Source organism: Polyodon spathula, chromosome 13, assembly GCF_017654505.1.
Source record: "Polyodon spathula isolate WHYD16114869_AA chromosome 13, ASM1765450v1, whole genome shotgun sequence".
Lineage (NCBI taxonomy): Eukaryota > Metazoa > Chordata > Actinopteri > Acipenseriformes > Polyodontidae > Polyodon > Polyodon spathula.
The window spans coordinates 35,475,713-35,490,843 of NC_054546.1; positions in this window are offsets into that span (position 1 = coordinate 35,475,713).

Here is a 15,131-nt window from a genome sequence, read left to right on the forward strand (position 1 = left end):
GATATCCCTATGGTTACCGTAAGAAGGCTGCTGGGTTAAATGCCAATTAGTGTAACTGTGGTCCCAGGAGGTCACAGGTGAAGGGAATCCCCAATTAATGGTTTAAGTCACTTCACCAGAAATGCTCCTAAAGCACATACCAGTAGTTGTAAGCAGAAATAAAGCCCTTTTCTTCTGAAATAAAACACAATTCCCTTTACTCTGTGTTCTGTTGAATTTTATCTTTTAATTTAATTGTGAACATTATTTACACTTTTGGAAAGGTACATTTCTATTTTTATATATGGGCATTTAGCATGGTGTGTGGAACATAATTTAGAAAGCAGTATTTTTAAAAACCGCTTTTGATACAGAACATGAAAGTGGCCCTTGCATGCTTCATGCATCTCTAGGTAAATCACAATGAAAGCAGGTTGGTGAACTTGTCAGACCACGGTTTCCTGTGTCAAACAGTTAGTATGGTATGTACTGCAAAGAAACTGCAATCCTCTACTGAGCTATTTTTATATGCAGGTTTGAAATGAAACTTCCTCATTCATTCTGATTCAGGTTGAGTTCTTGGTGTTAGTTTAGTAATATTTTATTTAGTTAAGTTTATGGTTCATTTTTATTGACGCAGTGTCATATAGTTGAGACAAGAAGATAAAAGTAACTAAGCACACTTTTTTATCATATGTGATTAAAAGTCAAATATAAACAATGTTCAAGCTAAGAAAATTGAAACATCTGACTAGGGAACTGAAAGCAAAACTTATCTTAGTTGAAAAACAAAACTTCAGATGGTTTTATGTAGCTTTGCAAACTTTGTGGGAAAATATATTTTTAAAAATAAATAATTGTGTGGCAGGACAGAAACCCTGTACTTGTAAATCTGTATAGTGTCTGGGGATGGAGTGAAAAGCAATTCCTGCTACACAAATTGCAGTGTACTTTCCCTCCAATTGGACAGGCCAACCAAAAATGTAAAGATATGCTGTTTAAATAGCTGACCTCAATAATTGGAGGTTGTACAAAAAACCCCTGTGAGGAATGTGGTCAAGTTAAATTAGTAAATCTAAAGACCACTTTAACTTGGTCTCATGCACGCAGGTAGAGCTCTGTCTGCTAGAGTCATTTTAGCTCAGGAGAGCGGGTGTTTGTGTGTTCTCTGTCCTGGTCACCAAGATTTATTTCTGCTTGGGTGAAAATTGCATCTGACCTTGCTTGAAGGTCTGTACTATTTTGACTTATATTTTGTAGTTTATAACTTCTCGTATTTGTACTTTGTCCTGGGTTCTGAGCCTACACTAAAATGAATCCCAATATGTTAAGCAAATACACTAATGGTGCTTCTGGCAGAGCCCTGCTTTCCTGCACATTGATTCACTGTTGGTGCTGGTAGCAGCTGCTGGTTAAAATGTTTTTGTGATGTTGGGAACTTGCGGTGCTAAGGTTAGCTCAGGTGCTCATCCCTATTAAAATACACAATTAACATCTTCCCAGATCCTGCCAGCATTTTACATACATACTAATACTGTACATTACATCTACTGTAGTGGCATTTGACCTGTGTCACCAACCAGGGACCTTAGACTGTCACCAACCAGGGAGCTGTCCTGAACAGGTGGTGCTGAAACAGCGATTCTTGAGACCCCATACGTTCAGGTCCACAAAACCATGATCATGGAGTGTGCTCTTTTCCAGTCACAAAATCATAGGCATCAATAAAGATAATTATACAATGTACTGGGATAGTGTTTGTAAAGTTACACAATTTGTTTAAGCTAGAAAGATACAAAACTAACCCAAGTATCTAAGGACGTTCTGTTATTATTTCAATAATGAACGTTTGTACACTATATTGATCTTCCTGTTTTCTGGTAATCACAGGATCTCTGTGCCTCTTTGAACTGTAAACATATAGGGGCACCCCAACCCCTGACATAATATAATCTGAACCTATATTAAACATGCATGTTTATGCATTTTGGGTGCCTGGTCTTATCTTGTCATCAATGGTTTCCCAATAGGAAATACAACTGAAGTTGTAATCATTGTGCTGAGCTGAAGTTACTCCCCAATCACATATGTCAGAAAGTATATATAGCAGCAGAGAATGATCTAATAATGTTGCAATATGTGTTCTTTTCATTATTGATTTACGTATTGTGTCATTATGTGACATGGGTTGGGTTGATTAGAAAGTTCCTGATATCATTTAATATCCTGTCAATATTGTCTTTGTCATACATTATTTACAGGGTATCAGTTTTTTTTTTTTTTTTTTTTTACCAAATTAGAACGTGTTTTATCTGTTTTGTAATTCTGTGGATTTTTGCATAATGCAACTTGTCTTCTGCATGCTAATGATAGCCCTACATCTTAATCACAATGTATTAGCTGGGCTTTCCGATTGTTTATCCAGCCCCTTGTACAAGTTTATTGTGATAAATGGTGGAAAAGCATGGAAGTTTAGTAAAGCACAGTAAAAATGTAGTGAAAACATGGGAATGCACAGGCAAGCATGGGAAATCATTGGGAACAATGGTAAAGCGTGGTAGAAATCATGGTTGTTGAAAGTACAATAAATACACAGTAAAGCATAGGGCAATGTGAAATTACTTTGCAAAAAATTTATAGTCTGTAAGTTTATTATTCAACCTCATGAGACTCAAATGTGCATATTATTTAAATGTTTTCCATGTAACATTATATGGCCATGTTTGTGATATATTTATGTTATAATTTTTTTTTACAGCTAATCAGTAATAAACACAACTCTCAGACAATACCCTCAAACCTCATGAGAGTTTTTACACTGAAATGCCATGCACTGTGGAGCAAAGCAATCAGATTGCATTTATTTTGAGAGCATTCAAGCTGTAGAAATAATCCCAAGGAGGTGGTCATCTGGACATCCTCACTGCCATTTGTTTGTTAACGGTTTTCAACCAGAACAAATCAGAGCAAATCTTTTCCATGTCACAAGGTTGTTGGTGTACTTTTGGAAGAATATTTTTCTCTGGAATAAGAATGGATTCTAGCCTCTCATCTTTCTCTCCAGTGCATTTGCTAGTGGTGTTTTTCTATGGAAACAAATACCAGGATTTTGTCTTATCTCCTTCCATTGTGATTAATAGTAGTATTCCAGGCAGCATGGAGAAGCTTTAAAAGTAATTTGAAATCCTTTGTGTTTGTTTCCTTTTAATCAGCATGATCACAATTTCAAACAGCATGCAGCCATCTCAGTTCTACAACAAAACGCTGCAAGAAAGAGAAAAGATGAGCAACTTACAGCACAAGTAATAAGACAGCCCATAGGGAACATGCAAAAATAAACACCACTGTACCAGTAAATAGGCCCTACTTTAATTCATCGCTGACCCCATCTGGGACCAATAATAATTATTTACACCTTAACACCTGGGGCTAGAGCCAGCAAAGAATCCTACTGGGTTATTTTACATTTCTTTAAAACACGTAGGTCTTAATACCAAAATACATTTTTCACCATTTTTTGGAGTGATTAAAAAGAAAATCAAACTAGTTATATATTTTTGTATACCTTTTATTTTACTAGGAAATCACATTGAGATTAAAATCTATTTTGTAAGAAAGGTAGCAGCAATACAATAAAACATATTACAATACAAAAATACAAATACAGAAATAAAATACTTTTAAAACACAGACAAGCCATACTCAATACAATAAATAATCAGTTGGTGACAATCAATACAGGTGTAATCAACTACTTAAACACTCATTTAAATAATCATGCAGCTTACTCTTGAATTGTGCTGCAACTTAAGTCAACTTTTGACTGTAAGTCATTCCAAGACCATGGAGTAAAATAAGTAGGTAATCTTTTAGCAGCCTCAGTACGCACTAAAATACAAAAATGATCTAAGACTGTAGTTACCACCAGCAACTGTAAAGTATTCATTTACATATGGAGGTAGCTTACATAGTATTGCCTTGTACAAAAACATATACCAGGCTATATTAGCAGTTATATAACTTGGAAATAAGCAACTATGTGGGAGAAATTCATAGTTTGTAATTTAATGTGTTTTCTAAAATTAAATTTTAAATCTTGAAAACTACGTCTTTGTACCGATGAGACTAATACCACGTTTCCATGAACCACAGAACCTGGGTATGTGCTCTCAGTTACGGTTGCCAGCCCAGCCCCCCACCCCCACCCCCACCCCCACCCCCCCCACCATGTTTCCATTTATTTAAATTACTTGAGTTGGCTCCCAATTTGGATGGGGGCCGGAACTATCTGGTCCGATTTCACTCCTCTGCCCTCAGCTGGCTTGAATTCTAAAGTCAGAATTCCGACTGGGAGGAAATGACATCACTAAATGCCAATCAAAAATGTTGTTGGGGGCAGGAACATATCATATAACAGGACTAAATCAATACTATTGTTCACAAGAGTCTTAATGACAGCCTGACCTACTCTACATGCAACTTAACTTTTTCGTAGCTCTGAACGTGATCTTCTGTCCAAATGAATATAAAGTTTTTGAATTTGTCAGCAGTTTGTATTTTTAATGTTAAACATACACTGCATGCTAATACCAGCACTATCTAAACAACCATTTTAAACTTCCCACCTCTGACTCGCATGTTACGTCATTGTACAATATCAGGAATTCACCAATCATGAAACCTGTATTTGTTTGACCCCATTGCCGTAGTAACCAAATGCATGGCATTGATGCCGGACCATGTACAGCTACTGTAGTGCTGCTTCTACTTGATAAAAGTATGCAATGAACAGGGGAGGTGAAAAGTAATGTAAAATACTGTAAGGAAAATAAAATCCATATTTGTTCACGGTAGGCAGTCAAATACACAATTTCTGTGAAATTTGTGATATCATGAATTTTCCGGGGCCCTACATATAGGGCTAGTGTGATCTGTGCTCAATCAGTATCTAGTTATGGGGCCTTACTGCATGCAAAACACGTTTCCCCTGTTTAGTGAAAGAGGCCCTACGAGTTATGAGAAGACCAACTGCATTCAAACTTTATTTTTCAACAACGATCACGTCTCCAGAATAAGTATTACGTTTCAAAGACTTTCAGATTCCAGTAAAATACTATTTGTTTGTATAGGAAATATCTACATGCAAACCAGAAGTAAAAATGTTTAATACAGAGTAACAAACAATTTTACTTTGATGAAAAATTGAAACTAGATAAGACTTTAACTAAACTGATGATGGTTTGTGCATTTGAAAACAACAATGGAGAATGTCAGAACCATTTCAACATTGATTGAGTGTATTTAACCATATGGAAGCCTCCGTGCTTAAGAAAATGTTTAGATGTTTTATTGCTGTTTGTGTCTATAGATATAATTCTATCATACCATGATTTCTAACTTTTATATTCTTACTTTTGTAAGTCTTAATCAACTTAATAATCTGTATATTTTATTTGTATAATTTGTATGTGTATGTACGCTGGGCTGAGTTGAGTGGGGGATGGAGGGGGGTGATGCTGGGACGCCAGAATCACTGTTGAGCCCTCGAGGTGTCGTGGGCTAGTTGATGAAACACCGAAGATGGAAGGTGCCCACTTGAAGACCTTAGAGATGTATTCTACTTAGCTTAATCCAGAAGGTTGTCATGCTGATGCGCTGGGGAGACCGCACTATGATTGATCCATGGAGCCAGCATCGCAGCCGTTATGTGTGCTGATGTGTTGTGGAGGCAAAATAAGCTGATCCCTGGAGCAGGCATTACACTTCAGCCATCAACACCAGGCAGAAGGATATCTACATCATCAGATGAAAAGAAACATAAATGGATGGAGATGCAGATGGATCATATTAGTTTACTATAAAGCTACGTCCTAGTTGGTGCTTATCTTTGCGAGAGCCGAGTTCAAATTAGCATGAAGTTTTAACATCTACTCATGTAATGGAAATATATATATATATATATATATATATATATATATATATATATATTATATATATATATATATATATATATATATATATATATATATATATATATATATATATATATATATATATATATATATATATATATATATATATATAGTGAGCAGGGAGAGGGTTAATTCCTCCCTGCTGGAAAAAAAATGTGCAAATGCACATTTGCTTAATTTAATTGGTTTTATTAATTGTTAATTATCACCTGCACCTGGCTATCATTGTAAATTAGAGCCAGGTGCAGCGTATTTAAGGAAAGCAGCCACTCTGTTCTGGGCAGCTGCTGTGTGAAGAGCCCGACTGTGTGTGTTATCAGTCATATCAAAGAAGAATGTACTGTGTGTTCTTTCAGCCGGTAAACAGCTTAGCTGTCCAGTTTATTAGAATAGGTTCCAGTATTTGTTTAGTTAGTGCTCATAGAGAGCTAGGTTTTTGTTTTCTGTTTTGTTTATTTTGCTGTATTAAAAATCTTAGCGCCTGCCTCTTCTTCTCGATCTCCTGTGCAGCTCTTCTGTTCGTTCTGTTACACCGCCGGTTTCAATAAGTGGTATTTTTAACAAAGGCTGAGGCACCTAGTAAAGTAAACACCTTTAAGTGAATATGGTTTGCATATCAAATACATCCCTTGCAGTATTGTATGATGTGATTTGCATACATTTGCATGCATTAACATTATTTATTATATTTAAATGTTTATTTCTTTTATTTAAATGACTTTTTTTTCCCAAGAGTTAGGTTGCCTGCCACCGGTTAGTGAATGCAGCAGGTGCACAAAGCATGCAGTAAGGGCCTTTCTGCGTGCTAAACACGTTACTGCTGTTTAGTTTATGAGGCCCTTCGCCTAACAGAACACCCTTGTGGTGAAATGGATTTCCTCATTGTAAATTGCCTCATTTTGCATTAATTTCATGAGTGCCGCTGTTTCACTGTTGAAAAAAAAACCTGAATCAGTCACAGGACAATTTGATGTTTTTCACTCTGTTAAATAATTGTGTACGTGTCTTGAACATTCCTCCTGAACAGGTATTCATAATTAATCTAGAGCTGCTGCTGCTGCATTAAACGTGTGTAGGGGTGCTGTGTTAATTGAGTTTGACAGTTAGTTTATTAATGTTACTTTTTCAGTTACTTTATTATTATAGTTTATTAACATTCACTTTCTATTGCTTTTCTCTTATTCTATTAATTTCATATGTTGATGCATGTGCGTCATGACAAGTAATAAATATTTATTTATTGATTCATATTGTGTCTGGTGGTCAACTCTGTCTTAAAGAAAACTTTGGCTAAGAGAACACTTTGCTTGCTTCCCAACATGTGTTCTCTTAGCCGGAGACTACTGTATATATATTTCAACAGCCCCTAAAAAAGGACAGAATACCACTGGGATATATGTTCGACATTAAAAAGTATTGTACAGACTACACCAACCATTTACAGTTTGTATGTCCTTTTAGCAAGATGAATACATTAGAGAAAGGAAATGCAGTCCTGTATTTAAAAGTATGTCATGATCATTTTGACTATGGATATGAGATTTCCCTGTGTGTGTGTGTCTCTCTCTCTCTCTCTCTCTCTCTCTCTCTCTCTCTCTCTCTCTCTCTCTCTCTCTCTCTCTATATATATATATATATATATATATATATATATATATATATGTGGCTTAGTATTTTTTTTAAATTTTTTACAATATTATTTATAAATAAACATTTGTGGTTATTTATATCGGTATGACAAATATTATATATATATAGATCTATATATATATAATATATTATATTATATATATATATAATATCAGTCTATATCAGTCTGACTGGGGGTGGAATATTTTGTATATGGCAAGGCAGATGCCCATATAAATTTGGTGTTTGGATGTAAATGTTGTACATATTATATTTCTATCAGAGCAGGGATTTTAGATAGAATCCCTGCATTGTGTAAACAAAACAGCCACCCACGCAACAGCAATCACTGTGATTGGGAACAAGTGCAAAGCCTGCTGTTCCTGCATACTCAACAAAACTGAGCTGTCTCTCAGCTCATCCTTTATATATGTGGTCAAGCTAATTATCAATTAGTTTACAAATTTAGCTTGATCACATTCTTCCATGTTTTAAAATTCCCCTCCAACAGGCAGACAAGCCAGCCATGCAAGTTGACTTATTAGTCTGACCGGATTGGAAGGGAACCTAAAAACATGTTATAATGTGGTGAAGCTAATTACAAATCTATTACACATTATGATGAAATGTTACATTATTAAGGCGATATTTCTCAGGACCTTGACCAAATAAGCTAATGCCTGCATTTTCAATTCCAGAGAATTTACTCCATTGATTTGAGTTCCCAAAAGCATATTCAAACCAAAAGAGATGACACAGAGAAACAAGAGCAGGTACCTCATAAAACATTCAAGCCCCTGTTGGTTGTGACTTCCTACTATTGCTTGATCTCTGTTTAACCAGATGGCAATTAGTACTCCTTCTTTAATTCATGAATGTTGTGCCTGCCTCGGCATGTCTTCCTTTGATGAAACACACAGGTGTGTTTTACACAAGTGAGGTAACATGAAAAGATTTACGTACAAAATATCCTGTTGTTGTTGTCTGATCTTTAGAGTTAAAAAAAAGGAAAATGCTGCTGCTTCTGGGTATGAAATGCTTTCCAGACTGTAACATTTTGGCTGGCAGTCCTAACCCACAAATAACTTCTGTTGGCAAGCCTGCAATACTTGTTTTTTAAAAAAAGTAATTGTTTGTTCCAATATAATATAGACCAGTTCTGTGTCTGGTTATATATATATATATATAATATATACTATATATTATATATATATATATATATATATCCTGTGTAGGACACATTTGAATGTATTTTGTTGGTGATACACTGCGCTTGTTGGGCTGTTGATTATTTTAACAATGATTGGCACATATAGTCTACAAAACACTTGTCTCTGGAAGCAATTAGAATTGAAGAGCAGCTCCTGAACTCAAAGCAACTTGACAAAGAATTCTCCAAAAAATAAAACAAGTAATAAGAACTTCTTAGTGACGAAATCCACAGGATGGGCTAACAACAGTTTTGTGTTAATGAACACATTGCAATAAAGTCTCTTGTGCTTCAACATCTATTTTACAGGACATGATTGTCAAAACCAGAAGACATAAACATCTTTATAAGGAAAGGCCAGCGAAATGGGGAAAAACGATGATGAAGGAAAAATATAGATGAAATATGCTGTTACTGTGCTTAAAAGGGGATTGTCAATAACCAGAAGTTTTGCCAAAGCCTTTTAACAACTGGGGTTTGAAGCAATTAGTGTTGTGTTTAAATGCAGGTAGGAAAGATAATGGAGAAGGTGACCAGAGCAGAGAAAAGAAAGGAATCGAGGACTATGTTGTCTTATTCATTGAAAAAGGAGGCTTCTTCACAATTATTACTAGCTGATGTGACACGAGAGAAGAAAACAAGATAAAACATTGAACACTTGCCATTACACTGAAAGACTAGAATGTATTATTAATATAGTGGAAGATATTTGACCTGAGTAGCACTAATGGTACTGCAATTCTTGATTTTATTAATAAAGTAATCAGTTCTACACTATGATCTATTTCAGTCCCTTTCCAACTGGAGATAATCTGAACACTGACATTAATTCCCAGAATTGTATTAACAAATGTACAGTGCTGTATTACTAAAAAAAATACAGATGACAAGCAAAAAGATTTTAGTGACTTGCATATTTTGTTGTTTTTTGCTTAGTGAGTTTAGCAAATTGCTATAAGGGACAAACTTCATTTAAATAAAACAGCGGGACATTTTGTTGTTTTTAGTGTGCAGCTGCAAAATCAGGAGCTGTAATTTCGTTTTAATAAAACAGTAGATTTTAAAGCGATATACAATGAACACAATGCAATATAATAATACACGATACAATCAAGAGAAGGGAAACTGAAACTTACAGTAGCATCACCTCAACATTGGTTTCATTGCTATATACTCGGAGGACAATACAATTGTAAACAAAAGTGGACCACAACCTACCCTAATTGTACATGACTGCATTTCTGTGAAGCGCCCAGCACATGCCTAATACAGCCCTGCATGTTTAAATGAAACTTTATAGCCTCTGAACAAATACTTGTTCTGCAGTATGTTTTGATACTAAAAATACAAACAACAAAGGCCTCTGAAAGCTGTTAGCAAAAGTGAAAAACATTGTATTGCAAACAGAATCAGGGGTTCTCATGTTTGCCAATATATACCATATGATTTTCCAGCTGTAGCAACTACGGCAATGTTTAGATAAGCCTCAATATATTTCAGATAGGGCACTGATCCAACAGAGGGATTGTGTAAAATGATGTTAGATGCTGGCAGCAAGTTTATTACTCACGTTTTACTACATAATGTTAATAGCAGCAGTTTTGCAATTAACCTTTTTTTGTATTGCACAAATATACCCACCTTAAGTACGGGAGCGGTGGCAAAGCGAAGTGGGCCAGGCTTGATGGATTGAACCACCTACAGCCCCTGCAGCCTGGAGAGCCCAGACAGGGGAAGAAGTGAATTAATCAATGCAAATAATGTGGACTTAAAGCAAGGGGATTGGAATCATATTACATCAACAGAGAACTGGATGGTCACATTTAATGGCTAGAAATTGCTATAAATAACAGGATTTAAATGTACGTACTTAATTTGCAAATGATCTTGACAAAATATTGAAGTGCATGCTACTAAATAGAGATGACTAGGCTGTGAATTTGAATATAGAATGGCATAAAGCCTGGAATTCTTTGCCACTTTCTCTGGAAAATTGTGCACATATGAAGTGTATTATATATTGTGCATTCTCAGGTCGGAAAATTGGCATGGGTGCTTCCTAATGCAGGAAGCGTAGTTACATTTGTTGCAATTAAAGCCACTGGTTTGAGTATAGTATGTCCTCTTGAGAGAATGTCTTCTCCTTGACATACTAAAATGCTAGTTAAAAAATAAAAATAAACCCGAGGGAAATGACCCAGCCCTACCTTTGTTTTGATTAGTATTAAAGAGGAGTGCAACTACCTACGATGTCAACTACCTTCATTATATGATTACCTTTAGGCTTTATAATGCTGAAAATTGTTAGGGTTATCTCGATTTCTCTAGGCTTATTTTTTTATTACAACTCATTACATAAACTATTGCATCCAGGTACCTTTTCTGTAGGTCAAGTGATTTGATTGCAGTCCATTGGAGTGAGTTTGAACCAGCGAGTGAAGTGATTGAGAACCTAGAAGCAACAGTAACATTTCATCAGAAGTGTTACCTTTGAAATATCTGCTCTTTGCAATTTAAAGTATAAAATACTAGCAAAGAACCAAAAGAACTTCAACAAAAGGAACGGGGGGCATTGATAGTATTGCTAGCACTACTACAAGTTAACAAAGGGATTTTAAAACACAGCACTCTGTTTTTATGTAAGTTTAGGTTTGTTTAAATGCGACTTCATGATATCAGCATTTGCATACAAATACAAAAGGAGGCAGTGTTTCACGTGGCTGACTGTGACTCTGAGCAATTTCTAATCAGCTGCATATAGCCAATGCAACAGCCATTCAGTTCCAGCTCAACACTATAGCCATGGGAATACTAACGGTTGTCTTCACTGTAATGAAGAGTGCTTTAAAACAATATTTTATTTCTAATGTGGTATTGATATGTGCTTACATACCTAAATGCATTTATTTTTAGATGAAATTATAGTGTACATAGGCCCCTACTTAATTTGCAATATTGCAGATTCTGCAATATTAGGCTTCTACTGCAATGTCTAGCAGTGCTATAATTAAAGAGCTATAACTACTTTTCTGCAATTTCTTATTTTTACAGCGATTTAGGTAGGGCCCTAAGTATGCATTACAACAATGTATGAAAAAAACATACTATAATACATAAAGGACTATGGCAGGAGCACCAGATTGTTTTAAATAATACAAATATATGCTTTTTAAGGAAATTATTTTAAGAAAATAAATACTCTTCACCAACAGCATGAATTCAAAATTGACAAAATAAGAACTATTAGGTAAAACTAGGTAGGTAAAAGCTGCAGACGTGTGCAACATACAGTACTGTGTATTGTGACAAGCAATTGACACGCTACAGTAGCATTAATCATATCCCTGCTTCTATCTGAATGATGCGTAGGGAGCTATGTTATCCTAACCCCTGTTAAGGTCTTTGGTCTATCCGTATGTATCATTTAACAATCTTCTAAAAAGCGTACTATCCTACAGTTTGCTTTTGAACACCCTTTTTCCCTTTTTCAAACCTTCCTTAGATCATTAACAATGTCAAGGTTTGGATGAAGGTTTAATTCATTGAATTAAACAATTTAGAACAGGGTTTAAATAATACACACACACACACACACACACACACACACACACACACACACACACACATAATGGTTTTCACCCCCCTGCAAAGTTTTGATATTTTGTTGGCACCTGAGCATACCCCACGACGCTTTCAAATTAGACTTTACATGTGGAATCTACACAAACTACTCCCCTTTGATAAAGTAAAAAAATGCATATATAATATAAATAAGTAAGATTTACAGAGAAAAACAGATTCATCTTAGTTGCAGAAGTATTCAACCTCTTTGCTACTGAAGCCCTAAATCAGCTCAGGTGCAAATGATTTGTTTGAAAGGTCACAAAATTAGTGAAATGGTTTCAGCCTGTGTGTACGCAAAGTGGTTTAACTTATAGATAATTTCCCTCAGGTATATAAAGACTTTCAAGCTGCAACTCATATAGTGATACAACAAAGCAACCATGAAGACCAAGGAGCTTTCGAAACAAGTCAGGGATAAAGTGGTAGAAATGCACAGAGCAGAAGAAGGCTACAAGAACATTTGAAAGGCGCTGCTTATCCCTCTCAGCACAGTGAAGTCCATCATTAAGAAGATGGATCATACCACTGAGACACTACCCAGATTAGGTCACCCTCCCAAACTGAGCAGCCAGGCAAGCAGGAAACTGGTTCAGGATGTCACTCTGAAGCCAACAATGACCTTCAGAGATCTGCAAAGTTCTGTGTCTGAGATAAGAGTCAGCGTTCACACACCAACAATAACCCGGTCCGTACAAAAAGCTGGCCTGTATGGACGGGTGGCAATAAAGAAGCCATTACTCAAAAAGCCTCATCTTAAAGCACATATGGAGTTTATGAAAAAGCATGTAGATGATACTGCAGACATGTGGAAAAAGGTTTTATGGTTAAACAAGACAGAAATTGAACTTTTTGGCCCAAATTCCAAGCGTTACTTCTGGCACAGGTCCAACACTGCACATCACCCAGTCAACACCATCCAAACTGTCAAGCATGGTGGAGGCAGCATCATGTTATGGGGGTGCTTCTCTTCAGCAGGGACTGGGAAGCTTGTCAGGATAGACAGGAGAATGGATGGTGTAAAGTACAGGTGAATCATTGAGGAAAACCTGTTTGAGTCAGCCAAGACTCGAAACTGGGGAAGAAATTCAAATTTTAGCAGGACAATGATCCGAAGCAGAGCCAAAGCCACACTGGAGTTGTTGAAAAAGAGAATTAATGTTCTTGAGTGGCCCAGTCAAAGTCCCGACTTGAATCCAATCGAAAATTTATGGCGAGACTTGAAGATTGCAGTCCATCGACAATCCCCAACAAACTTATCAGAATTGGAGTAATTGTCCTGTGAAGAATGGACAAAAATCTTACCATTCTTCTGTGCAAAGCTTGTAGAGACCTATTCAAAAAGACTCATAGCAGTAATTGCTGCAAAAAGTGCTTCTACCAAGTATTGAATTAAGGGGCGGAATACTTTTGCAACCAGTAAATTTCACATTTTTGTACATTTTCTTTGCACGTTTTACTGACATTTAACCTCCTCATATAACAATGTTCAGTTAAACCACTACAGCTTTAAATAAAAAAAAGTTATTTGAAAAACTATGCACACATTATTTGTACGCTCAGGTGCCAACAAAATGTGAAAACTTTGCAGGGGGCTGAATACTTCTGCAAACCACTGTGTATATTCTAAAGCTCCCCAGTCATAATTTTCAGTAGTAAAGCTCTCTCTGGTGGTATAGTAGAAAGTGCTGGCTGATCACCATCAGAATATTTTTATGGGATTAATGATGCTATTTACAGCATTACACAATAAAAAACATATATAAACTTCTGTGTAACTGGGCTACTCTTTAATTATTATGTAACTACACGTTATTTAAAAAAAAACAAAAAAAAAAACACTGTATCGAGTTAATCCATGGCATGTGCGCCAATAACAATTTACTAGAAATGTCCATCTTTATCTTTTTTGTCCAACCTGTATATGGCTTTATTGTTAAAAGAATCTTGCAGTGACCCAAAACAGTATACACCCACCCATGCTGGTATGTGGTGCCAAGGGACACAACACTTTTTTCCAGTTTTACACAACTAAAACTGCTTTCTTACTAATTGTACATAATATATGTACATAATTTTCTAAGAGCGACTGGGTGGCATTAAATGCTGTACTAGTTCTGGCTGACATTATTGCATAATTATTCATTTATTTTACTGCTGAATTCATTCATATTGGATTTTAACATTCACTAATAAGAAGGGAACCACTGATTATGATTTGTGGGGCCAATTCTGATTACCGAAATTCCATATCAATAGTTGGCGGATATAGATTTATTTTCATTATTAATAATACACTTGTAAACCATCCCTTGCAGTTTGACACTTGAAAATGCATTTAAGCTTTAAACTGGACACATCACAAAAACATTTTACTTTTTGTGTATGTATTTTGATAGCTTATACATTCTGCCAGAAGTGAATTTTGCAAAACACTGGTAAATCAATGGCATGTGACTGATGGGTGGATTTACTAAATTGTGGTATTCAGAGGTTGGGATAAATTAAAATCAGAATTTTAATAAATGCATATAGATTTATAAATTAGCGTTATGAAGCTTAAAATCTGCTTTTTACAAATTGTTTTACATTATTCATATTGCATTGCTGTTTAAAATTTCTAGCATAAAATACAGCATATTTACAATGAAAAACTACTATACTGCCATAAATAATAAAAACAGAGGTAAGTTTACGTTGAAAAACATTGGATTTTAGTA